Source organism: Crocuta crocuta, unplaced genomic scaffold (assembly GCF_008692635.1).
Source record: "Crocuta crocuta isolate KB4526 unplaced genomic scaffold, BGI_CrCroc_1.0 scaffold143, whole genome shotgun sequence".
NCBI classification, from domain to species: domain Eukaryota; kingdom Metazoa; phylum Chordata; class Mammalia; order Carnivora; family Hyaenidae; genus Crocuta; species Crocuta crocuta.
This window is the reverse complement of record NW_027529175.1, coordinates 6520658-6547831: the sequence shown is the minus strand read 5'-3', so window position 1 is coordinate 6547831 and position 27174 is coordinate 6520658. Positions and strand designations below refer to the sequence as shown.

The 27174-nt window shown below is 61.1% G+C and overlaps 1 long non-coding RNA gene across 1 annotated transcript in view; it reads right to left on the bottom strand.

The window, feature by feature from the left end:
* Positions 1 to 2627: 2627 nt before the first annotated feature.
* LOC144226599 (uncharacterized) overlaps positions 2628 to 27174 on the bottom strand; it is a 58170-nt gene continuing 33623 nt past the window's right edge. Inside the window, exon 3 of the long non-coding RNA XR_013333700.1 lies at positions 2628 to 3126. This is a non-coding gene — a long non-coding RNA (uncharacterized LOC144226599). The remainder of the gene's footprint in view (positions 3127 to 27174) is intronic.

Sequence of the window (27174 nt, the reverse complement as noted above, 5' to 3'; positions counted from 1 at the left end):
GATATCTCTTTGTATTTTGAGCACTTTGGGGAATTTTTGTTTGTATGTTTATACCCATTTGTCTGGAATGTATTTGGATGTATTGTCTTTTCCCTAAGTAAATAATCAGCTTCAAATTGTCAGCGAGATGGGCTCAGGGGTTAGATCCTTTGCGCCTGGTCACACAGTGGCGGGGAGCCCTCCCCGGCCGCCCTCTGTTGATTGGTGGGGCTACTGGACGAGGGAGACAAGCCTGGGGGCTGAGCGGGGCAGACCCCTGGGTGGCCGCGACCTCACGGTGCCAACGTAGCAGCAGGCTGGGAGGGGCCGCTGGGGTGGGGCAGGATCAGGGAGGCTGAGGGGGGCTCCCTGCCTGACACGGAGCAGTGGCGGCCCACGTCTCCAGTAAGCTTCACGGAACGGTGGCTCTGACAGCGCGCCCACTGGCCATGGTCCAGCAGGAAACGTCAAGCTCAAGGTAGACGGCACCCTGAGGCCCAGGCACGTTAGAGGCGGGACCAGTCTCTTCAAACACAGAGGGGGCTCCTCCCACTTCAGGGCTGGACCTGACAGGAGCATAGAAGCCCTGCCCGCCCGCTCGGAACCGTCCCCTCCGAGCTCTCCCGCCTCCTGGAACCTCATCCCTCCCCAGCAGGTCTGCCTTGCTGGGGCCCGGCTGCCCCGAGAGCTTCTCTGGCACTTTCCATGTGGCAGCGGGGCCAACAGGCAGGGCCTCCCCAGGTAGCCTGGCGGGGTGAGGCGCAAGGGCACAGGTGGTCAGGGGCGCACCTGAGCACCTCCAGGGTGTGAGCCATCTGTGGAGGCTGAGACCCCAAAACGGGCCTGAGGAGCAAACAGCTGGCCCACAAATGCCGAGTCGTGACTACAAATGACAGTGGTCGGCAGCTCTGAGCTGTGACCGGGCACCAGCACCTTCCACCTCCTATACGGGGAGGCCTCTGCGTGTCCCCTGCGAGCGCAAGCCTGCAACAGGGTCTGGGCGTCAGCCCCGGCTCAGGGCCGCGCTCAGTCACGGGGAGGGCGTGAGCGCTGTCATCCGGCGTGGTCTCCTGCCCCCCACAGGGACAGCACCTGACCCCACCCCATCAGTGGACGGCATAAGACGGCAGAGAGCAGACAGCTGCCCTGGGGAGTCCCCACCGTGGGGGGAGGAGCAGACGTGGGGTGTCCGAGGGGCGCAGGGCACTCTAAAAGCAGCCGAGAAGCTGGGGCTCATGGGGCCACGAGGGTGGGGCCTGGGAAGCAGGGACGGGTACGTCCTGGGTCCGGGAGGCACCTGACTGCTGTGGCACAGTGGGTAGGCCCCCTGTCCCAGCTGGCCTGGACGTGACCCCCAACAGTGCAGGGTTGGGGTGTGGGGTCCCGCCCGAGTGCAACAGACTCCCACGCCCCCTTGAACGTCCGTCTCCCTGAGAGGTCCTCCCGGGCTTCAAGACTGCGTGCCGCGCACATACACAGCCCAGGGTCCCCACCCTCAGCTGTCACCCGGCCTCCGTGGACAGAAGACGCCTGGCCCCGGGCGCCCCCGCTTTCCGAGGAGAGTTCTTGAGTCAGGCCGAGGCTGGGGGTTCACGGCATCTTTATTCCCGTTTGAACACATCGTATGCAGACAGAACACTTCGTCGTCCCGGAGCCACCTGCTCAGACTCACAGGACGCTCGCTCGTCCACAGCCCCGCGTTCACCGCCAGGGTCACACACACAGGAAAATCCAGGCGGAGCCTCATGTAAAGTCGCAGATCCTCCTGCTCGAAGAATAAAGGCCTCAAGAGGCAGATGTCCTGTGAGCCTGACACCCTGGCCGCACGGAGCGCTCTGAGCTGGGGCGGCGGATCCTGGGGCCGGGGCGGGGGCGGGGCTGCCTGCACATGGCCGCGGGCGGCTCCTCCCAGAACCCGGTGCCCCGGCTCGAGAAGGGGTGCAGGCCGGAGAGCCATGGGGTGCTGGTCGGACAGGAGCCCCGACCCCGGGTTGGCCCCTCTGCTGAACTGGGAGCACCTCCCGTTTGCAAAGCATTTGGGGCTGATTTCCACACAATGACCCGAGAATGTTTTTAAAAGAAAAGGGACCCGTGTCACATGCGGGCACATGTTCCTGTCCTGCCTGCAGCCTCCCCCAGCGCCTCACGCCGAGCGGGGCAAAGACGGGGCACCAGCCTGCCTGCTCCAGGCCCAGAAGCAGGTGCTGAGGACAAGAGCCTGTCGCCAGCTCAGGGGTCGGGGTGGGCCCCAGAGCCACGGGGCGTCCACGTCCCCACCAACCACATGCCTGCACGGGCAGGGGCGGGTGGAAGCGTGCCTGACTCCCGCAGAGCCCAGGCAGGCCAGTCCAGAACCTTCCGCACCTGGGCTCTCTGCTCAGTGACCAACAAACGGTGGGCAGCAAGCGTGTCTGCAACCGGCCGAGACGTGGAAGGTGCGGCCAGGCGGAGGCGAGTGCTCCAAGGACTGCGTTACCGCGGCCGAACCCCGCCCGTCCTGCGGGCCCAGTGCGGGAAGCAGGGTCCCCGGCCTCAGCCGGTGTGGCTCGTCCCCATCCCCGGGGCCGCAGAGCCCTCAGCTCACAGCAAACAGCACAGGGGGTCCGGGGGGCTGAGCGCTCCCTCTGAAGCGGATGGAGACGCNTCACTCAACAGAATGGGATTTTCGCATTTCAAAGCAGGTATGAGACGGCCACGACCTCCTTGCTCCCCCGGCACCAGACAGCAGGCCTCTCCCACGGGGTCCGGCCCTCAGGCGGCCACGCCCTGGAGGCTCCGGGAGGGGGTCATTTGGCAAGGCTGCTCCAGGGACAGGGAGGGAGAGTCGCCCACCTCCGGCCCCCTGTGCGGCCAGGACCCTCCCCCCGCTCTCTTTGGTATCTTAGGCAGCGGAGGCGCCTGGGCCAGGCCCCGGCCCTCGCCTGCGCCCCGTCCTGGCCAGCGCCCTGGACGGCAGGCTGCTCCGGCGAGGCCTCTCCTTGGCCACGGGCCTGTGGCCACGGCAGCGCGGGCCCTGGCTCACTTCTTGTAGTGATTGGGGGCGTCGGCGAAGGCAAACTTGAGGCGGTAGGCCTCGGCCAGCAGCAGGCTGACGTCTTCATCGCCCCAGTGGGCCGTGGGCAGGTTCTGAAGGAAGAGCAGCAGCTCCTGGGGGAGAGACAAGCCTGGGTCAGAGCGGGTGACATTGGCGGGGTGGGGCTCCCCTTGGTGGGGGGGACTGGCCACCGTGAGGGCTCGCGGAGGGGGCTCGCGGCTTCCTAGACCCCGTGAGTCGTGTCCCCTCCCCTCTGCACCCCGAAGGGCCGCAAGCCCCGCGGCCAGGAGGGAGCCCCTCACATGGCCCCCAGTCCTTTTTGGCGATGCCTCTGGGACGGAGGGCAGTGCCACCCACGCTTCACAGCTGCGACCCCCCGAACAGGCCCCTCGGGCTCCACGGTCAGGTGCGGGTCGGGTGGGGCCTGGTTGCAGGCGCTGCCTCACCCCACAGCCCCGCAGAATCCCCTCAGGGGTAGGGCCCCCACCCCCTGGCCCAGGCGGCCTTCGGGCCAGGTTTCTGTGACATTCCCTCAGCAGGGACGTGAGGGGCACCGTGGACAGGCGTCTGCCCCCCAAGCCTACCAGGCAGGTGCACACCAGGTGGGCACACGCTGGGTGGGCGGGGGGCCAGGGAGCCCCTGTCACTATCCTCGCTTGATACTCCGTTTCCAGAAAAGACCAGGCTGGAGCGCCTTGGCTGCCCCCAGCCCACCCCACAGGGCACACAACTCTCAAGAGCTCACAGTCTGCAAGCCAGAGTCAGGGATACTGAGGAAAGCGCTGGAAAGGAGAAACACAGCCCGGGGCCACAGCGACGCAAGGGCCCTGCGCGCTCACTGGCCCCTCTGACAGACCCCAGTTCTCGTCCAGGGCGACTGGCAACACCGAGGCGGGGGTGGGTCTGGGGCACAGACCCCAGCACCGGGGGGGGGGGTTTAGCTGGGGTGGGAAGGGCTGTGCGGCCGGAATGGCTTCTCGGGCGGGGGTTCTCCGGGGAGGAGAATCGGGGGCCTGGGCCACTGATCGGGTCAGCACGAGGCCTGGGCCAGGGCTCCCTGTCAGGGGCGGGCCTGCACCCTGTGGACAGCCTGCAGCTCTGGCCCTTCCCACTGGCCCAGCCCCCCCAGAAGCCGGATCTGAGGGAGCCCAAGGACGGCTGGGGTCCCACGGGGCTGGTGCCACCCCTCTGAAGGTCCCAGCAGGGGACAGGGGACAGGGGACAGGGAGGGCACCAGACTGGGGCTGCTCCTCCCTGACTGCCTGAGACTCATACACAGGCCCCATCTGTTGAGACTCCTGTCCCTGCAAGGCTGGGACCAGGGATGGGGGGTGTGAGGAAGGGTGCCCAGGCGCTACATTCGCATCCTGGTCCCGCCCCGGGCTGACCCTCCTCTCTGAGCCCCACCCCTTTATCTGTGGGTCGGGGCCGGCGCGGTGAGCGCGGGGCCATGGGCTGTGCAGCACGCCGGGGCTCAGACCTGCCACTGACCGCCCGGAGCCTCAGGCTCCTCGTCCACAGAGCGCGGTCTCCGTTCCCACCAGGGGCTGCCAGGGCTGGGCGCGGAGCTGCGCGGNAGCCCCCAGGACCCCCTCCACCCCTGCCTCACCGCTGCCGCTTTACCCCTTCCTCAACCCCATTTCCTTTTGCATTTTGGATACTTTCTGGGGGCCTTTCAATTGAATTCGCAGAGCAAATTTCAGTGGCAGAATGTCCCCAGGGACAGATCAGCATCAATCTGCTGTCTTTCACCATTAGGTGCGACTTACACGGACGCCAATCCAATTCTGAGCAGGTCGTAAATAAATACCTTTGGTTTTATTTTTAATCCACTTCGCTTCATATTATCATGACCTCGCTACTTGCAAGGTGAGAAGCAATACCCTCCCATTACAGTAACTCAGCAACCCCGCTGCACACTCAATTTCAGAATCTAATTTAGTCCCCCAGGTTCACTGGACGGAGGGAGAGTAGAAAAGCCCGGAGCCTCACTGCCTGCAATGCTAAAGAAGGAAAAATCTATCGGGGTGACCTTTACGGGAGGCAAAGAACACAGCCACACGCGTCCTTAAATACAGATTTCTTTTTTAAAAAGCCCCGTCTCATCGACGCACCGGGCGGAGACGGCTCTGATCCGGGAAGGGCGGCATGGTTATCGGCCGTGAGCTGTTTTGCGTTACCCACATCACGCAGGTCAAGGGCCGTCAACGGGTCACGTCCCAGGGACCCGGCTCTCCCTGGGGTGGGTCTGCCTGCGAAACAATGGTGGACGGGGGGCTGAGTCAGGGCCCCATCAGAGGCCCAGTCCTGCAAACCGCAGAGGGAACGGGGCTCCGTGAACAGTGCTCTGCCCTGTGAGCGGACGTGACAAGTAGGGGAAGGTTTGCTCACGAGCTGCCGTCCTCGGAAATCAGACGCGTGGGGCCCCTGGAACTCTGCCCGCTTTGCTCCACGAGACACCACCCCGTCAGCACAGCTGCAGCAAGAGTGCCCCCCCACCCGGTGCACGTGCTGCTCCCTGCTGGCCTGTTACCACAGGCTCCGCGGTCATGTGACCTGTGCCGTCCACAGTGAGGGCCCCGCCCCCACGCCTGGAGCCCTGCACTCTGAGCCCTGTCCCCACGTCAGGATCAGCCCGGTGTTCCGGAACCCCGCTAACACCCAGGCCGAACCACGAACCACGGGGCAGACTCCTGGGGGCCCTGGACATGCTGGCCCACCTCTCGGCATGACCAGCAGCTGGACTGCCCTCTGGGCACTCTGACGTCCCGTCGTGAGCATGTGGGTGGCAGCCACACTTCCCTGCCACAGGCCGTCCCCCGCGGAGGCCCTCCTGCATCCCCCTCCAGCAGCACCAGCGGGCCAGGAGCACACGGCCCGGGTGCAGGCAGAGGTGCTGGTGTGAGCCCCCTGGGAGGCGGGTTGGAAGCCCCGAGCTGGCGTTCCCAGCAGCTCGCCACCTTGAGCAGGGCACCCTGCGCCCGGAAATCCGCCCGTGGCCACGGCCTGCCTTGGGCGGGTTCCAAGAGGAGCCTGCTGGCGTTAAAGAGCGAACAGCGCTTTGGCTCTGGGTGCTTCTCACCCAAAGGGGTTTATATTTCCAGTCTGATGAGTTACAGCACCGTGTGCGAAGCAGGACGGTCTGTGTGTCCCAGGAGGGAGGACGTGGGGACACACCAGTATACCTGGGCTCCAGAAACGTGGCAGGGGTCCCCTCCCACGCCCCCAGAGTTCTCTGCTCGGAGTGCGGGCTGCAGCGCAGGGGGCAGCCAGCCACGACTCCACCGTCCGAGGACCTGGGTCCAAGCCCCGCTCTGCTGCATCATGACTCCACGGCCCTCTGCCACGAGGCGATCTGGCTCCCCTGTGACATCTACGGGTCCACGTACCCCTGCACCCCTGAAACAAGACGTCCGGTCCACGGTGGCGCTCAGTGTCAGAGAAGGGTGTGCTTGGCGGCCCAGGGGTCTGCCGCTACCGGGCTCAGATCCCAGTCCTGCCTCCGTTGGTCATGTGACCCTGGGCAAGACTCCCGACTCTACCTCAGTCCCTGTGTGTAAATGGGGACAGGAACATCCCTCCCTGAGTTGAGAACCTGTGCAAAGTGCTCGTGACAGGGTCCGTGGGTACAAAGCACAAGCTAAGGGTCCCCTGCTCTGTGAGGACCCAACCACCACTGAGTCGTTAGTAGGATTCAGTCCTTGCCAGCACTCAGTCGTTACTTCCGTGATTACCCTTTGTGGTCAAAGTAACAGTCGTAGTGGCGGGAGCAGCACTTTTGGTAAAGAAATGATCATCCGTGGAAAAGAGTTCAGTGGACGAATTTAATAAGAAATGCAACTCGCACCGGACGGCCCGCCCAGAGGGGCAGTGCGGGCATGCAGCAGGCATGGGGGACAAAGTCCAAGGGAGGAAATGCATGCCAGGCGCCGACCCGCAGCTGTGGACGGGGGAGGCCCCAGCCTGTGCGGTGGCCCCGAGGCTGGTCATTCTGAGAGGCTGACAGCGAGCCGAAGGGGACACTGCTTTTCAGCCTCTTCGGCCCAGATTTTCAAGTTCTAACATCAGATACAAAATGAGCTATAATGACCTTAAAACAGTCCCAAGGGACTGACCGAGCACATAAGCTGTTCCACGCATCAACGGGAAAGCCCAAGCCGTCACCTGCCTCTGTGCTGGCATCACGCGTACATGGCTGACGTACCCTCTGCCAGCCGACTGGCCTCCCTGGAGCCGTGTGATGGCCCCACGGCCTCCCCGTGCAGCTGACAGACCCTGGGCCACTCAGAGGGACGCTGCCCGCCTGCCTGGGCCACAGGGCTCCGGGCTCCAGGCCCCAAGAACACACCTCTTTGCCCGTGAGGGTGTGTGGCCCTCCCTGGGCACCAGGACGTCGGGTGTAAGTGGTGTGGTCAGCACCCAGCGGTGTAAGCAGATGCCTCCCACCGGAACAGCAAGTCAGGAGCCACTGGGAGACGGGAACAGGACAGACGCCAGGGAGGTCAGACGCTCCTGCCCTCTCGCAGCAGAAGCCCAGCCCGTGCTGCGGTGGGGACCGAGCGACAGGAAAATGAATGCAAAATATGAGACGTTTGGTCCTGCACAGTCACAAATGGCCCTCCTGTCCGCCGGCCCCCACTGGGCCCCCATGGGTGTGCGTCACGGAGAGCACACCCCAGACTTCTAGAAGGGCCTCCCGTCAGCCCGGCCATCACAGAGCCCCGTGGGTCCACAGCACAGAGAGCAAATCCGGGCTGCAAATAAGAAGTCTGCACAGAATCTGTAAAGTCTTAACAGTTCTTATGTTGATTACAGGTTGAAAGACAGTATTTCAGATTTCTGGGTTAAATAAAATATTAGTAATTTCACCTGGTTTTCTCCACTTGTGTGGGGCCACCAGAATATTTAAGACTTCCCACACGACGGGGATTACGCTCCAGCGGATGGCACTACTCTAAGGAACACGAAAATACCGCTTCTCGGCTGTGCCCCCCAATCCCGGGGCAGCCTGGCCTGCAGACGGCGCGGACCAGTGCCTCCCTCCACGGGACCCTCTGGCAGACAGAACATTCCGGAAGGCCTCCAGACAGCAGGAAGGGCAGAACACGCATCAACGCCTGCTCCTCCGTGTGGCACGGAGCACACAAGAGGTCGGCTTAAAAGCTGTTCAAGTCAGGGGTTTACAAATTGCCAACTCTCAGAGACGAATAAATTAATCCTGACGGGGCTAAAAGGGCCCAATTGCCGACTCTTATTATTTCTCCCCTTAACCGAGAAGGAAGAAACAGGAGTCCCTCGCTGACTCGCCAGTCAGGTAGCAGGGCTAATTGGTTTAATTCACTTTCCCATCCACATTCTGACATTTGATTTGTGCGGCTTGGCTAGAAAACCCAACGGCTCGCCCGCAAGGCAGGCCTTGGTGCTGCCCGGGGGCCTGGGGGGCTGGGCCTCAGGCACCCCCGGCCCGTCTTCTGGGGGAGGAGACCGAGGCACAGGCAGGCGGGGCGCCTGGTGCTGGCAGCCGGGCGGCAAGGGGAGGCCGGAGCCCCGCAGCCAGCAACCCTGGGCCCTGAGGCCCTCATCCAGGAGATGGGGACCGTGACAGGGGCCACCTCCAGGCTTGGGGGTCAGCGGCTTATCGCTGAGCTGGCAGCAGAACAGGTGCTCTGGGAAGGTGCCGGCTGCGCGCCTGTCATCCTGTCCACACCCGAGGTCCCGGCTGCTGCCTGCACCCCCTCAGAGGAGACAGGAGCAGCCCCTACCAGGGCTGTGCTGAGGACGGAGGGGTCCACGCATGCCGTGGCATGACGACTGGCACGCTGGAGCCCACTGCCATGCCGCCACTGCCGCCGCCACCACCCTCACCGCCACCACCATGCTACCCCCACTGCCACCGCCACCACCGCCACGCGCCATCCTACTCACGACTGAAGGTGAACAGCACCTGTGTCCTCCGGGCACTGACCTGCAGCCTCTGTGCCGCTCCAGCCTCCCGCCCTCCCTGCCCCCGGGCAGCTCCTCGGACCACGCGGTGCAGGCGGCCGGGGAAGCCATGGCCCCGGAGAGCCGGCAGAGGAACAGGGCACTTTCACTCCTGCCTGGGCAGGAGCTGCTGGGGTTTGATCCATATTCAACATAAAATCTCTGCTCTTGGGAAGTACATGTGTAAAACACCAGATAAACAGTAGCCCAGATTAAATTATACCGCAAGGGCCTGAGGCGTCTGCCACAGTGCAGGTGGCCGGGGAGACTCAGGGAGCTCCTGGCTGGGCCTCGCCGGGCACCCGCAGGGGCGGGGAAGGGGCGGGGCAGGCACGCAGGGCGAGCGTGGGAGCCGGGCGCCTTCGGCCCTTTCCCCTGGACGGCATGGCTCCTCCCCTGCCGTGGATGCCCTGAGTCCCCTCTGGGCGGCCCACCTGGCCCAGGCACGCCTCCTGCGGGGACGGCGCCAGCCCTGCTCTGATGTCCCCCCGGTCTGTGGGAGCAGGCGTGGTGGCGGCGGCTGCGGACTGGACGGCTATTCACCCTGCTGTGGCCGCCAGGGCTGTCGTTTTGCATCAGTAGTCGGTCAACCGCCAAGCTGTCCTCTGTCCGCCGCTCACTTTGTGCTACGCATCGCTCTGAACTGCGGCTGTGACAACCAATCCTGGAGTCCCCGCCCCTACTCCCTGTTGCCTGGGCACCGGCCACGGCTGCAGGAGGGGCCCTCCCTTCTGCGTTACCCCTAATCTATCCCACGTGGCGCCCTTTCTATGAATGGATGAACGATCACAGGACAAGACCTGACATGTGGTGGACACGAAAGTCGCCGCTCAGGAGGCCACGCGGATGCTCGCCCGGTGTCTGACCCGAGTCCTCTCCTGCGTCCCCATCAGATGCTGACCCAGCCCAAGAAGGGAGCCACCCTGCCCTCTCCAGCGGGGTGGCTCTGCTGTGATGTCCTCATGGTCGCGGCCTCACCTTACTCACCTCTAGGACAGGGCCCCATTTCCCACAGCATGAAACTGGCGAGAACAAGGTGCCCAGCCCCACCGGGCACAGCAAGGGCTAGCACGAGAGGACGAAGGGAAGGGGCTCCGCAGTGACTGTGTGCTCCCTGGCATGTGCCGCGTGGCCACCACTCTCCACCCGTGGGCCTCCTGCGTCCTGGTCCAGTGGATGCAGGGGGAGAAATGTTTTCCTCTCTGGTTACGACTGGCAGCTTCTGGTTCTGGTGAACGCAGGGGCCACTGGCTTGGTCCTAGTATTACTTCTCAGCCCTCCAGCTGTCTTGGCACTGGGGCCTGCTCCCACCACCCCGGAGCCCAGGCCCGGCCGTGCTCACGGCACCTCTGCGCCTCAGATCACCTGCTGTTACTTTACCCACAGCCTGTGAAAACTGGTTTGCTTTTCCTGCCACTCGGAACCTCGCTTTTGACCAATCCCCGCCTGTCTAGCTGCAGGAACTCAGTAGGCAGACGCTCTCAGGCAGGGTCTGGTCGGCGGTATTGGAGGATGGAGTGCGTGAGCGGGTGCGCACCCACCGCAAGGCTGTGGGGAGACCCCGCCTGCCCCCTCCAGGCTCAGCAGGAAGACACCTCTGGCTCCTGGCCTAGAACGCGGGCGCACAGCTCGTCAGGAATGCCATCGGACTGATGACCTCAGAGTGCTTATGGGCAGGCGTGGGTGCATGCCGCCCACAAAGGTGGATGGACACTGGGTGGCGCGGCACAGTGCCAGCCACGCCCAAAGACGCCACTGCACCCGGGCTCCCTGCCTCTGGGAACGGAGCTTACGGAGTTCCCTCACATCCCTGCAGGTGCTTCGTCGTCTCCTCCGTCCGGCAACTGTACCCAAAGGCTGCAACTTGATTGTAGGGCTGAGCCGGGAGCCCGGGGTCCCTGGCTCCTTCCCACAGCCCCACCCCCCGATTTGGCACAGGAATGGTGGGCTCTCGGGTGAAAGAGCCTCACAGTGGGTGACCCGAGAGCTTCCGCATGACTGCACTGGAAGGTTCTCTCTGCCACAGAACACCCCACAGCTGACGTGGACCCACGTGAGGTTGTGAAGGTTATACATTCGGGGAGCACACTTACGAAAGAAAATAAAGGTCAAACACGAGTACAAAATCAGAAGTGCAAGCACGTGGGGACTTAGAAAGGAAAAAGGAATCGGAAGCGTGTACATTATGTTTAAAGCTGGTAAGAGCACAGACGACGACTGGCAGAAAAGTACGACTGTCGTGAATCCCCTGACGCGTCCGTAGCAGACTTCCCCCAGGCCTCGCCGCGTCTTCCCAGTTGCCGCTTCCTGCAGCAGCGCTCCTGTAAGAGCAGGCTTGTGCGGGGGACAGAAGGCACCACAGTGGCGACCACACCTGGGGTACCCCCCCTCTCGGGGCTCTGGGGAACAAGCTGGGCCTTTCTGGTTGTCACGACACCTGCGAGCACAGAGCGGCCGCCCCCTGCCTCCCTGGGTCAGCCCCTGCTCGAGCCCCCAGCTGTCACCTGGGGACATGAAGGGTGGTGCCCAACCGGGGGGCTCTTCAGCAGGGGACGCGGGCAGGGGCCCTGGGCCAGCTCTGCCCCCTCATCCCCACAAGCGGTGCCTCACGGGCCGCGGCTGCCAAAGGACACAGCGATTGTGCCAACCTGACGCTGCTGCTGTGGCATAAGGCCAAATCCACGTAGCCCACAGGGCCTGCGTGTGGACCGCCCACCCCCTGTGACCCTCGTCACGGCAGCTCTGGTGACGGTCACCATCTACGCAGCCGGGACAGCTGCACCAGGCTGCTCATGGCCCCCAAACTCACGTGGTCTGACGAGCACAGGACCTCCCAGGCCTGCAGCCTGTCCCCTGCAGGGACCTGGGTAACAGCAGCGGCCGCGTGCCCGGGCACAGCGGGCAGGTGTGTGTGTTGGGGCCGGTGGGCGGGTCTGCGCACTGCCCACGGGAACAGCAAAGGCGGGCCCTGGGGAGGAACACTTGCCGGACAGCCCGTGGCTGTCTTCCCGGAGCCCCTCCCGGCTGGCATCATTTCCTGAGGCCTTCAGCAGGGCCCAGCAGGTGGGGCTGGTGGGTTCTGGGTGTGGAGAAGCCCCCTCACCCTTATGCTGCGCCTGTGACCTGCCACTGGAGAGGGCCCGCAGGGCGCCCTAACAGAGACCCTCCGAGGATGAACAGGCATATTCTGAGGCAGGAGCTTGGCGAATGCAAACGCCCCGCTCCAGCCGGCTTAACCATGCACTCCACTGCAGGTCTCCAGCCTGGTGTGACACGGGGACAGCTTCCCGAGGCCGGAGAGATGGGGCCCAGCTCAGGAAGGCGGGAAGTGGGGGCTGTGGAGGCAGGCTCACTTTCTACAGAAGAAGCCAAACACACCGGTATTTAATTGGGTGCGTGGGAAGGTTCTGTGCTTCCTGTCTGCAAGCACAAAGCGCCATGACCCCACCGTCCAGGGCACCTGGCCTTGCTGGGAGTGCGGGGCAGGCCAGGGGCCTTCAGGAAGTCTCTGACAGAAGGACTGACCTGCGTGAGACCCGGAGGAGAGCGTGGTGCAGGGCACCGAGTGACAGGAGGCCCCTCTCATGTCTCCAGGATGCTGCAGGCCCCCCAGGCTTGCCCCCCCGCCCCGGTCCCGCCAGGTCTCTGGGACCTACGCCTGGGCAGGCCCCTCCGGGCAGGGACCGGGGTTCCGGCTTCAGCAGCTGAGCCTGCCCCGCAGAGCACGTGCAGGCCTGCGGGCGTCTGTCCGAAGCACAGGGTCCCCAGGGAACATGGCGGGCAGTGCGGCCGGAAGGCACCCTGTGCTCCCTGGGGCCCAGCTGTGATTCAGATGGTCACTGCCGACCCGGGGACAGGACTGCTCCGTGGAGGCTGGAGGACGGGCACACTGCTGGCCACATTTAAAACACAAGCATATTCCGAGAAGCAGTTCAAAACTAGCCAGCCTGCACAGCAGGGCTCTCACACCCTGATCCCAGGCACACCTGGCTGCACAGTCTGCTGAAAGGACACTGTCCTCTTCAGGAGTGTTAAAGGGTCACTGCCAAGTACTCCAGACCTGTGATTTACAGACTTACGGGAGACTTTCATCAGCCCACGGAGGTGTTTACAGAGTAGATTCTCCCCGCCCCCCCATCTGATCTGCTGAGGTCCTCAGTGACAGAGGGGACACTGCCCAGCTCAAGCTGGCCAGCTATGGTGGGGTGGGGGCAGGGACAGAGGCGGCTCCAGGTTGTGACCACCTGCCCAGCACCCCTCCTGGGTTTCCAGGAAAAGAGGTCCTTCTGGAGGCCAAGGCTTGGGTCAGAGCACTCTCCTCCCCCAGCACCTTCTGGGGGGCTGCATGGTTCCTTATAGCATCTCCAAAAGGCAGCCATACTCAGGATGTATGAAGGATTCAACCATGGCCCTTATCACTTGAGATCCTTGAGGGCAAAGGCCCAGACAGCCTAGGCCCCAAAGGGCTCAAACTTCACAGTACCAACTGGAGCAGCAGGGCATGTGTCCAATTCAATATTGAGTCGTGGATGGATGGGTGGATAAATGAGTGGATGGACAAGTGGCTGGAGGGAAGAATGGAGGAATGGATGACTGGATGGATGGGTGGATGGGTGGATGGATGGATGGATGGATAAGTGGATGAGTAGATGGAGAGACGAATGGGTGGGTGAATAGAGAGAGGAATGGAGGAACAGATTGATGAATGGATGGGCAGATGGATGGGAGGAAGGATAGAGAAATGGAGGGATGGAGGGATGGAGGGATGGATAAGTGGATGAGTGGATAGAGAGATGGATGGATGGGTAGGTGGATGGATGGGTGAATGGATGGAGGATAGAGGGATGGACAGATGGATGGGTGGATAAACAGATGAGTGGATGGAGTGATGGATGGATGAGTGGAGAGATGGATGAGTAGATGGATGAGTGGATGAGTGGATGGAGGGATGGATGGGTAGATGGACAGGTGGATGTGTAGATGAGTGGATGGATGGGTGGGTGGATAAATGGGTGAACAGATAGGTAGATGGGTGGGTGGCAGGTAGCTGGACAGGTGGAGACATACACAAAACTTCTGGGACAGGCCTGAAAGCAGGCTCCGTGGCTCAATTCTCCCCCCTCACCCCATCCCCTCCTATATCTGGAGGCTAGCTACTTCCACGAGCAGCCAACCTCCGCATGAGGCCTGTGGGGTCACAGCTGCAGCAGATCCAGGGGTATGTTCCCAGCACCCAGCAGAGGGCCTGGCACACAGGAGCCTTATTTAATGTTCAATTAGCACTGTTACTGATAAAACTGATGCATAAAAATGAACGCATTACATGCCAGTAACCATTGCATGAAACAGGAAATTTAGTCCCATTCACAGAATAGTACCCAGTTGAGTCCTATATGTAGTCTTTAATCTAAAGCATTACCGAAGTCATTTCCTTCCTCCCTCCTTCCTCTGGAAAACACCACAAAAGATCCAACTTTTCAAAGAACCCCACCTACTAAACACGGGCAACAAAGGAAAAGTTGTGCCCCTTGAAACAGGTGTTTGGTAAAACCCCCTCTGTCTCCATTTCTTTTTGTAGAATCCTGAGGCCCATTTCTGACTGATGAGGCCGGAGGGGCTGCCCGAGGCACTGGCCGCGGGCAGGAGGGCCCAGGTGGAGCAGGACTGCCCTGGGGTCAGAGTCTGCCGGGTGACGACAACCCTGGCCGGGTCAGTCTCTTTGGAATCCAGATCTGGAACAAGAGCCCTCTGCTAGGGCTGTTTCAAGGATTAAACGTGTGCATGCAAAGGGCACAGTGAGCCCCGCAGAAGCCGCCCAAAGCAGGGGGCAGCCCCTAGGAGAGGTCAGTGAGAACAAGATGATGTGATCGAGGCCCTCAGCCCGCAGCAGCGCAGGAGTCTGGACCCCAGGCCGGCGCTGGTAGGAGGTCGGTGCTGAGACACCCCAGCACGTGGCAAGCGGCTATCGCTGGGCTTGACCCAGAGCAGCACCGGGGACCCCCAGCGCCGCTCCCCAGGGCTGAGCCTCCCCCACCTGCCGGGGCTGCAGGTGGAGGGAAAGGCAGGCAGGAGCCCCCTCCCCCCACTGGTAGCACTTCCCACGACGGAGGAGACCCAGCTAAAGGAAGTGGAGCGACCGGGAAGCAGAGCCTAGGAAAGAAGAGTCGCTTCAGCACACGACACTTGGAGCCCCAGCGACTGATTTTTCCAATTGATTTCTAAACACATACAGCTCGGCTTCTGCTCGAAATTACGTTCGCTGCTCCCAACAAGGAGAAGCTGAGTTAAAAACCGCTGGGCTCCATTTGGGGTGCCGTCGCTGCTCCCAGCTACCCGACTCCAGAGTGACAGGGGCGTCATCTGGTAAGGATCATAAAAAGATAGTAACGTGGCAGGAGTGCAGACAGAATCGCAGGCTGGTATTTAAGAGCGCGATTCTAATCAGGAGCGATAATGTAACGGGAGATGCCACAGCGTCTGACTTTGTGACAGGTTCACAGGCTGGTATGCATGTTCCGGCAGGAATGAAGTTTATTACAATGGGATTATTTGGGGACAGAAAACACGGCACTGATGGCGAAGCCGCCCCCCCCAAGCGTGCGCCCTGGCGAAGGAGCCCCCGAGGCCCCGGCCCCAGGAAGCTGGCCTCCTCCGAGGGGGCCAGGGAGCAGGTGAGGGAGCCCTGCCCTGCGGCGCGGGCTCGTCACCCCGAGACCCCTGGAAAGGCGGTTTCACTCCTGTCACGGCCGTCACCCCCCTGCAAAGTGTCCCATGGGAGCAGCAAGCGAGCACAGGGCTTGATGCTGCCTGCCTCAGGCAAGAGGGTCCTCCTGACCCCGCTGTCAGGAGATGCAGGAGTGGGGCCCTTCCAGGTCAACTCACCACCCCTGAGCCACGTGGACCCAGGGCCTACCCTGGCCGGGCTAAGTCACAGGCCCAAATGCAGATGGGCCCCCAGGCAGGACAGGCAGACTGGTCCATCTGGAAAGACAGAGCTGTCCCCTAAAACCCTGAAGACCCCCCCAGGGAGGCTCTCCGAGGACATACCAGCCAGGTCAGCAGGAGAAGGCACTCGGAGTGCCCCAGAGGGACAGCATGCCAGGCAGACACAGGGCGCCCAGCTGCAGGTAACCCGGTCTGTTGCCTGGCCCGTCCCGGAGGGGGCATGCCCGGGGCCGGGTGCCTGACCCTGAGCCAGAGCACGCAAGGTGCACAGCGAGCAGTGGGCCAGCTCAGATACGTTCACGGTTACTTTCATAAGCTATAGCTCTAGGCCATCCTTTCCTTTCTCAGTAAGTGAGGGCAGGGAGTGACCCTGATGGGCCCTGCTGTGTCCCTGGGGACCCCAGGCCTCCGAGTTACAGTGGATCAGGAGCCCAATTAGGTGGCTGTGACACTGACGCCTACACCCCGCAAGGCGCCCGCCTCCCTTGTACTCACAATAACCATGAGGGGCTGGCATCCTCCGACGGGCAGTCACGCTGAGCCCCAGAGATGAAGCAACCTGGACTGAGCTGGCAGAGGGCGCAGCGTGGGGCTCGGGGCAGGGGCAGCCCCCTGAAGTCAGATGTAGCCCCGGGAAAGGCCGCCCCTGTGCAGAAGGGAAGATGGGGGCGCGGCGGGGTCTTTGGCTCCTGGATAAGGGCCGGCAAGCGTCCCGTCTGGGGGTGTGAGGGGCGGCGCGGTGGCCACGGGCACGGAGGCTCAGCGGCTGCGGGCCCAGGCTGGGCGCCCGACACACTCCAGGTCCTCATGGACGCTGCTGGCCTCGCCAGCCCAGCTGAGAATCAGACACACTGAATAAGAGAGCAGCAAATGTTTCCTCTTTGCGTGAGGAATTAAACATCAAGGGAAGTTCCTCCGTGTGCTTTATTGCAAAAAAAAAAACCCCAAAACACCCCAAAATTGAATCAAGAAATCCTATCGTGTTTGCCCTGAAAATCCTCAAACTAACGAGGGGAACAAACGAACCTCCCTGCAGACGGAGGGCTTCCTGGACCGGGGGGCTCTCCCCAGCTCGTCCAGCTCATGCTGCCCCGTCTTACTTTCCTGGACCTTTCGTGCCCGTACACGGGGTGAGGCCTTGGCCAGGACGCCGCGGCCGAGCGTGTTTACTTTGTGTGGGACCCTCCAGGGCAGGGCCGCTCTGAGAGGTGACTGCAGCGACAGCGGGCCCCTGGGGCTCCATGCCAGGGCTCTGGCGGAAGGGGGCCAGTGTACCCTCTNCGAGGCGCGAGGGGAGGATTCCCGCAGCAGCCGGTTCCCCGTCGCCATCTGCGCAACTCGCTAGTACGGGTCACACCGGGAGAGGCTAAATGACCACTCAGGGTCTCATGCGCAGTGGTGGCCGTGAGGGTCCGGCCCAGGATTCCCAGTGGCCCCAGTCTCTGGGTTCACGAAGGCACGTTACAGCCTCAACCCAAGAGGTCCCCTGCCATCTGAAATGGGCCTTTCCCAAGAAGGACTTGAACATGACCATGGGGACTGGGGCGGGGGCTGTGCCCACGGAGCAGGACTGGAGGGGGCAGGTGGGCGGTGGGGGGGGGTGCAGGAGCTGGGAAGGAGGGCCGGCCCCCTGGGCCCCGCTGCCGTGACCACCTCACAGTCCCTTCGCTCCGCTGGGCTTCACCTCCACTGAAGTGAGGATCCTAGAACCTCAAAGCCCCCCACCGCTTCCGTTTCCACGGCCCAGTCCCGCTGCCGGGGCAGGCCCCCCATGGGCCTTCCTGCCCAGTGTCTCCAGGCCAAGCCGATGCTCAGCGATGAACAGAGCCCGGCTCCCCTGCGTGCGCCTGTCCCTCCCCAGCAGAGAGCCTGACACTTGGGATGCGCCACGGTCACGTCAGACACCAGGATGCAGTGGGACGGGCAGAGAAGACACGGGGGAGCGGACGGAGCCACCACGGGGCATAAGGGCTTCTTTCCACAAAGAAGGTCCAGGGGCTCGGCAGCCAGCCCAGCAAACCTCGGGTTTAGCAAGAGGACACAGCCTCGGGGACATGGCTCCCAGCGGCTGCAGTTCTCATTTGATTTCCTGTCCATCCCAGGTCAGCGCAGAAGGCTCCCGCGCTCCCAGCCCTCGCCGCCTGCGCAGGGACATCAGCCTTGGGGCCGACTCCATCCCCCTTTGTGGCCTCTCTCTGAAACCCCACTAATCCAAGGAGACAGCCCACAGGAGGAAGGCATCTAGGCAGTTTGGGGACCCGGCCCGCACGGCACCAGGCACACCTTGCTGAACACCGCTGGCCACACGCACGTCACACGGGCCACGCGCCCCGGCCGGCACAACGGTACTTCTACGCCAGACTCGATGGGGGCCACGAACGAACCGCTGTGCACGGAGCTCGTGACAGCTGAGAGGGAGACGTTTCAATAAGGCCTGTGATGTGATTACATTTCTCCGGGGACTGAACAGACGAGCTTCTCCCAGTTTATCCGGCTCAGATATCAAACACCATTAATGAGATAATAAGGGTCTTCTTTCAGTTAATGATTTGAACGGTGGGTGTAATTTTTTCTTTAATGGCAAGACTAATTCGCAGGCAGAAACGAGTCCCTGGCAAGGCCCACAGTGGTGGCTGCCCTCCGGCTCCGCAGCAGGGAGGCCCCTCCAAGGCTCAGGCTGGGACTGTGTGTGTGTGGGGGGGGGGGTTGGGGGGGAAGGGCACAGGCCCACGTTCCAGACCCAGAGGGCAGGGGCTGAGGCAGGGGCTGACAGGAGACCTTCATTAGACAGGAGATCCTTTGAGGGAGGAGGAGGAGGGAACACAGCACAGGCTCCTGGGTTGGCCTGACAACCCAAGGAAGGCGCCCGGGGTGTATGACGGAGCACGGGGGAGGGGCGTGTCCTGGGCAGCGCCAGCGAGACATCATGGGTGCGATTCACGCAAAGCTGACTGCAGTGTAGGCACAGAGGTCCGCTGCCCTCGGATCTCCTGCCAGGGGAGGAGGGGGCCCCACGCGGGCCCCAGGCAGCCTGCAGGGCACCACCAGACGCTTCCCTGGCGCGTCCCAACCTGCAGCACAGCCGGGACGGCCTGGGACTTCAGGGTGTCCGCTGGTGAACCTTGAAACCCAGACTGTGGGTAGCTGGCATCTGGCACGCAGGCTGGGGCCCCGGGGACGGCTCCCCAAGGACCTGTCCTCAGGACGGTCAGGGGCTCCACCTCTCACAAGCATGCAGCCATCATCCACATCAAGCAGTTTTTAAATAAAAACATGGAAGGATTTTTATAATTTTGCTAGAAATTATTTAGCTGTAAGTGGCATGCTCCAGTGAAAACTGGCTTCCAAGGAGTCCCGTGCATGCCTGGGGCCGCCGTGAGTGACGGATCTAACCCACAGTCTACGCTCAGATCTCAGACGAGCATGAACGCTTGCTGAGGGGACAGGAAGTTACTCCGTACAGACATCACCTAAACACCTACTATTTCACTTCCTGGCGCCCAATTTTCTCCAAGTCCCAGGGGCACATACAGCCTCCAGACACCGTGGGGGCCGCCCTGCCCCGGGCTCACAACCAAACCGGGCCCCGAGTGAGGCCAAATCTCCAGGTGAACTCCGTGTCTGTCCCAGCGAGGTCAAGGCCTTCGAACTGAGACACGGGGACTTGGTAATCTTAAAGCGTGGGGTTTCCGCACGTGCCGAATGTCCCCCTGTGCCCTGACACACAGCATCTCCACCCTGGCGGAGACAACCCGGACCCCCCGCCGCGCTGTCCAGGACGTGAGAGGGCAGCACAGGACCCACAGGGGATGAGGACAGCCAGGAGTCTGGGCAGCTGAGGCCCCAGCCAAGGGGATGATGTGCACGGCCAGGAAGGGAGGCCACCGGACAGGGATGAAGCAGGAGACACACAGAGGCCCGGAGGGCGCACATGTGGCCTGGGCGTGGAGGGCGCTACAGCAGAGCCGTCGGCTGAGGGCTTCCTGGATCCAGGAGGAGCTGGTTCGGAGTGGCGGTGGCTCCCCGACAGCCCTGGGGATGGACTGGCTGGGGGCGGCACAGCACGATCATCAGCAGGGAAGTGAGGTCAGGATATCGAGGCCAGGGCGGAGTTGAGCGGGCACCTGCCCAGTGGCTCCACATGGGGCGTGGGGCCGGGCCCCCGTGTCATCTGGATCAGGACTTCCAGGGCTGAGCGCCAGGGACCGGGGCTTTCATAGGCTTCTGGGTTGCTCGCAGTCTCTGCCGTGATGGAACAGACGGGAAGAAAACAGCTCGGCCGTGGAAAGATCAGAAGTGAGGGGCCGCACTGCAGCCCACCTTCCAACAGGGTCCCGGAGAGAGACGTAGCAGGCGCTGTAAGCTGAGAGGTGTCAGAGATGGAAACCTGGGGCCTCCGCACCCAACGGGCCCCCTGACCAGCCCAGCAGGGCCAAGACACCCACGTCATCCGACGCCCCAGCAGGGCCCCCGGGGAGCAGCCCCACCGGGGGAGGGGCAGGCGGCAGGCATGGGCCTGGTGTCCAGGGACAGACACTGCTGGGGCTGGAGTGNNNGGCCGCCACTCCCCACCCTCCCCGAGCGGGGACGGGACATGCTCCTCTCGAGCCCCTGTCCCCGCAGCCCAGCCCTGCCAGAGCAGGAGACGGAGGAGGACCGGGACCGGCACCAGGAGCGCCAGGCCCCACGGGACGGGATCGCCCAAAGCACATGGGCCCCAGGCCCAGGGGCGGCTGCCTCCGGACCACCTGCTGTCTGCTTCCCGGGAGTCTGGGCGTCTGGGAAGCTGCCGGGATGAGCTAGTTCACAGCGAGATGACCAGATCGGGTGCGGGTGTGAGGTACACCCGCAGCTCGCTGGGGTCAGCCTGGCGGAGGCCCCTGGGTGGAGGGTCTCAAGGAGGTGGGGGCAGTGGAGGGTAAGAAGGCAGGTCTTTCTGCTGCAGCAGCCATTACAGCTGGAAACTTAAGAGACAGCCGCTTAGATAAGCAGAGATAAACACAAAACCAAAACCCACCACGTCAAAGGCTGAAAGTGGCCTCCTGAGCTGGGAGGAGGTGGGGACGGGGTGCTCTTGGGAAAGGGCCTTTGAGAACTTTCTTTTTTAGGAGCACAACCTGTAGCACAATAGCTTCACTGCACTCCAAAGCATCCCTAGGACTATGTGCGGGGGCAAGGATGCTTGGGAACAGACACCCCCCCCCCCACTCTTCCAGGTCCAGGAGCTCTGCCGCTAACTTCTATGAATTTACGGGACTGCGTGTCCTGAAGGGAAACTGCAGGATTAAACCATCATCCTCGGGCTCTTAGGGCCTCCGTCAGCTGCAAGGAGGGAGGGCCGTGTAACTCCCCTTCGCCCGAGCCTACACTCACCCTAAACCCCCGACACCAGGGACATGCGGCCCTTAGGAAGCACGTAGAGACCTGTGAACAACAGGACTCACAATACAAAGTCTGAGCGCCGCTTCCTAAGAGGTGACAGCATCCATTACAGAAGAACTTCAGGAAAGAGAAAGAAAAGAGACTGAGCCCTAAGCCGGGTCATGGGAGGCGAGGCGAGGACGCACCTTGGCCCTGCCCTGCAGGCGTCAGGGAAGGCCCGCCCGGAGTCACTGATCTTGCCTGCGGCGCCTGTGGAGCACCCCCCCCCCCACCTGAGTGCCCTGGATGCGGAGCACACTCGGCCTGACCCTCGGGCTCACTCTCTAGGAGCTGGGGTGCAGGGGGGGACTGTTAGCGGCCATGGGGCCCAGCATGGCTCGAGGGCTTGGTTCCGGAGGCTCGTCCCCACGGGGAAGCAACACCCACCGCAGAGATGATTTAATACAAATAAAGATATATCTGGGGACAGTCATGGGATAAAACCAATTTTCTCCCATTTCCCGCAAAAACCGCCTGTTGAGTTCCGATGACAAATGGGAAATGGTCAGAGAGGAGCATCTGGAGCTGGGTCAGGGCAGGCAGGACCCAGCGACGGCAGCAGGGGACAGGACAGGGACGGGAGTGGACGGGACGGCACAGGACAGGAGCCCAGCCGCTCCTCCCTCCCCCCCCCCCCCCCCGGGGCTCCCTCTGGGAAGGAGCCCTGGGGAGCCGACGAGTATGGGCCAGGCGGTGGGTAGACAAGGGTCAGGGTCTGAGTCCGGGCCTGTGCAGCTCAGGGAGGGGTGCGGGGAAAAGCATCTGCCCGGAGAGGCCCTGCCACTCGCCCTGGGCACCCCCAGCCTGGGCCTGACTCCCCACCGCACACGGCCACATGGACCCCATGCCACCACACGCCACGACATAAAGCCTAACCACGCCACACACAGCCCACGCCACACTGTGCGTGGCCACGCACCCTCCACACCGAAACACATGCAGCAGCCCATAGCAGCACGTGGTACAATAATCCACTTACAGATTAGTTTTCAATTGACCTAATTTTGTCTCTAAAATGTCTTGAAATGATAAAGAAAGAGACAATTGATCTTTACTTTGGCATTTCGTGACATTTGCTGCTTCAGATGAACACAGGATGAAATACAAACCGTACAGACCCATTAACCCGCCCAAGGGTACTCAGCCTCGCAAAAAAGTCTGGCCTGACGAAGACAGGACACCCTGCCCAGGGGCCATCTCTGCGCTCCGTGAGCCATCTATCGGGTGTCGGGGGTGCGTGTGTCGGGATGGCGCTGGGCCTGGCAGAGAGGGCGCTGTGTGTGACTCCCAACGAAGGCGTGCGGAGCAGCACACGAGTCCCACCAATGTGCACAGACACCAGCAGACAAGTGTCCTTCCGCTGGTACCAAGCACCAGGCACAGCACAGGGTAGAAGGCCACGGCCCTTCGTGGAAGGAAAGCCACTGGGGATGTCCGGGTTGACTCTGACCTCTCTGGTTTCAGAGAAAGGGGGAGAGCTGGGGGGGCCCAAAGCGAAGGCGCTGCCCCATCCTCCCAGAGGCCCCACCCAGGTCTCCATGGGGACACTCCTGAGCCTCCCAGAGGGGCCGGGACCCCAAGGTCACCCCAGCCAGCAGGGGTCACCCTGGCCAGCAGGTCTCCATGGGGACACTCCTGAGCCTCCCAGAGGGGCCGGGACCCCAAGGTCACCCCAGCCAGCAGGGGTCACCCCGGCCAGCAGGTCTCCATGGGGACACTCCTGAGCCTCCCAGAAGGGCCGGGACCCCAAGGTCACCTATGTATGGCTGTCCAAGGGCGAAAGCACTGGAGATGGCAAAGGCCCAGCCAGCGAGGGAGCGCGGCTGCTACCCACCTGTGTCCACACGCAACCCTAAAGGCGCAGGGGACCCTTGCAGCCTGGGGCCCCAGCACGCAAAGGTGGGGGCTGAGGAGCGATCGCTTCGAGGCCCCTCCCGAAGCTGCGGTGGAGGCGGGTACACCGGTGCCGCATCGAGGCCAGAGGACAGGCGAGCAGCAAGGCCCCTCGGCCGCTCCCGCACACTAGGCCCCAGTGACCTACGGGACCTCGTGACGTATGGGCCATACCAAGAGGCTCAGGAAATGCCCCCTGTGGCAACTTGGCCAAAAGGAAGGGACTCTCAGCAGCCTGCGTGCAGCCTGAGCCCTCCTGGGGGTGGCCGGGGTCTGGCTCCAGGGTCCACACACCTCCCTCTTCAGGCAGCCCTGCGACCCACTCCCTTCCCCCTCCAGCCCTCCTTTTAGGAGGGATTTATTCACAACCCACCGCACACGGGCACCTACGGGCACCGAGGGTCCTCAGAGGGCAGAACATGCATCTCATCTCTGACGACCACCTGGTGTGTATGTGTGCACGTGTGTGCGCACGCGTGTGTGAGCTGAGGGATACATGTGAGCACATGGGATCCCGCGATAGAGGGACACCTGCTGCAGCCTCAAGGAAGGTGACGTTTGTCACAGAAAACAGTCTGAGCCAGGCACGTCACCAAGGGGTCTCACCTCCTTATCTCGGGAATTAACCAGAGGGAAAAGTCACGTTTGACCACACACTGAGAGGATATGGAAAATGTTTTAAAAGTTCAAACAAGGAAATTAAAATATTCGTAAGTTCCACTGAACAAAACAAAAAAATGCTAACACTATGATTTGTTCCCTCTTTCCTGTGCACACAACACAAGCAAAATCAGAGTCATTTTTATACGTATGTATGTGTGTAAATGCTTATGCGTATAAATGCATGTAAATGCAGGTACACATATACGTGTGTAAATGTGTATATGTGTGTCAACGTATATGCGTATCTTCCATGTGTATATGTGTGTAGGTGTGTTCTATACACCTGCAGCACACAGCATACATGCACTTCGTGGGTGTTCACGTGTGGATCGTGTTTGTATTTTCCATGTGTGCATACATAGGTACGTGCCTGAGCAGTGCATGCGCCCAGGCACACGTAAATGTGTGTAATTTCACATCATGTTTCTTCCTCACTAGAAATATACTGGGAGCACTTTCCCACAACAGTAACTATTCTTTGAAGACAAGATTTTTGGGAGTTCTAGAATATTCTAACCAAGTACTTTAACCAACAGAAATCTCCTTCTAACACTAGATATTTAGGGTGCAGACGGTTTGTCTTCCAATAATTATGAACAAGGGGAGTTACGAGGTCCAGGTAAGATCTTGACATAAATTACTAACAGCTCCTGGCAAAGACTGCGTAGCACATCCCTGTGGGAAGGAAGGCACACCCCTGTGTACGCCAGCATCATCAGTTTTAATGAAGTGCATCTTAAAGAGCACGGCTAATTTGGCAGGCAGCATCTGTTTTGTTTTTCAGTTCTTTACTAAGGATTGGAAGATAAACGTACGTTTACCAGACGGCTACATAAATTCTTCTGTGGACTCACTGCTCACGGTCTTTCCGTTAGTTATTTGCACGAGCTCCCTGTGTCTCACAAACGAGCCTTGATCCTGTTTGTGAGTTCTTGTGTTTCTCACCTTTGCTGATGGTGTTTCAGATGGACAGACACTTCCCAGGGCTGTGCCTACAACGTGTCACTCTGCCACTCTACAGAGAGCTGGCACTTTCTCCAGTCAGTGCCTGGGACTCTGGCCATTTTATACTAACGCTTTAGTGTGAGGCGTTTCCGTCACAAAAGTAGAATGAGTGACAGGCTGACCCCGTGGCGGGGACAGTTTTCTCTCGCTCCTGCTCTACGAAAAGCCCTTGTCTCAGACAAGCAGAAGCCACACACCCAGGTCTGTCTGTTCTGGTTCACGGGCTGGAGTTCAGGGGTCCTCACTCAGGCAGAGGGTCTCTGACTCGCCTCCCCTGCTCAGAGCCCAGGTTCGCCCCGTCGCCCTGCGCCGGGCCCTGTGCCTGCCCCCAGTGGGAACTAGCAGGCGCCTTCGGGGCAAACACCAGCGAGCGCTCGCTCCTCTTTTTCACGTCCCTGGCACGTGTGTGTGTCTGAGCGTGTGCGCCGTATGGGGCAGGAGCATGGAGAACTGTGCCCGTCGTGTCGCAGAAACGGAAGTGCACTGCGGATTTAGAGGGGACCGTCCCGCGAATCCCCTAGGTCCTGCTGGGTGCCGACTCCAGACAGTCTTCGGCATGTTAAGTACTCTTTTATTTCTATTTTAGTAAGAGGTGAGTTGTTTTTCTATTAAATGCAAGAGAAGCTACTATATTTCGTGAAAGGTCCTGTGACTTGATGCCATGGGTCTGTCGCGAGGATGCTACCTCGGCCGCGAGCAGGAAGGGTTAGCGTAGCAGACCTGGCTCTCGAGGGGCCTGGCGGCAGGGCTGAGCCTTGGCTGGCATCTAGAATGTGCCTCTTGGGACGATCTCTCTGTGGTGAAGCCGGGGCTCCGTGCCAGCCCGCAGACACCCCTTGCACGGCGCTCTCGGGAAACACCGGCTCTCCTTCTGGGATCTGGGATCTGGGTGGGCAGCGGCGTCCCCGAGCCCTGCCCCAGTAGAAACCTCGGGCCCTGGCAGAGGATCGCTGGCAGGAGGGCAAGCTCCGTGGGGCTCCCGGGGAGGAATGTGGAGCCGGCACCCGGCTTCCCTCACACCCCTCCCGGGTGGCCTTCCCGGCACTGACCCAGCTGCGCACGTCTGCCCGGCTGGGTGACAAATGTCAGCCAGGGGCAGGACCACATGCTGAGGCCTGTGAGCCCTTCTAATGAAGCCCCGCATGAGCGGGACCCCCCCCACCCCCCAACGCAGACAGTCAGCGACAGCAAGCCAGTTCACAGCTCCGGGGGAAAACTTTTTACGGAGTATTTTTATTTAATATATTAATGGTTTAACTCTGCTGGTACTTATTAAACATATTTATGTTTATATTATGTGCAAGTAAAACTATATTCTAATTTCATTTTCATGTGTGCTTTCCTGGACTCAACCTGTGCTCACACCTGTGCCTCGCTGGCCAGGCCCTGCGCGGGGGGCTGAGGCCGCCCCTGCCTGCACGGCGTCACGGTGCCCGTCCCGTATCCAGACACACACGCGGGGGCACGCGGACACAGGCCGGCGCACGCGGGGCCACGCGGACACAGGCCGGCACACGCGGGGCCACGAGGACACAAGCTGGCACACGTGGGGGCACACGGACACAGGTCAGCAGTGACGAAAGGTCAGCGACACACAGGCAAGTTCGCGGGTCACAGGCCACACGGCGACAAGCTTCTCGAGTTTGCAAGAACTTGGTTGGGAAAACAGGTTCTGGCCTCAGAACCATATTTCAAAGCAAGAGTTTTGGGGGTGCCTGGGTGGCTNTCTCCTAGAAATAAATTAAAAAAAAAAAAACATTAAAAAAAAAAAAGCAAGAGTTTTGAAAATGCTAGTACTTATCCCAAAAGTATGGGTCCATTCAAGGGTTGTTGTTGTTGTTGTTTTACTTCATTTTGCAACAGTTCTGGTATTTTATATTCCCCCCAGATCTCTGTGGTCTCCCCAAAATGCAAGAGAATGGTTCTGCTGCCCACATTTCTGGGTTTGCAGGAAGNGGGCCCAAACTCACAAACCATGAGATCATGACCTGAGCCCAAATCAAGACTCAAGTGCTCACGACTGAGCCGCCCAGGCACACCCCTAAGTAAGATGTTCTGAACTCTACTCATGAACTCTGTTTTCTGACCCCATCATTTATGCTATGCTCTAATTCCTTTATCACCTTTATTGTACGTTGACTTTATTTTCTAACTTCTCGAGTTAAAGGGTATTTTTTTTTACTGTTTTTATATAATTAAAATATTTTGGCTGGGAATCTGTGTTCAAGCCCAACACATCACATCACAGCGTT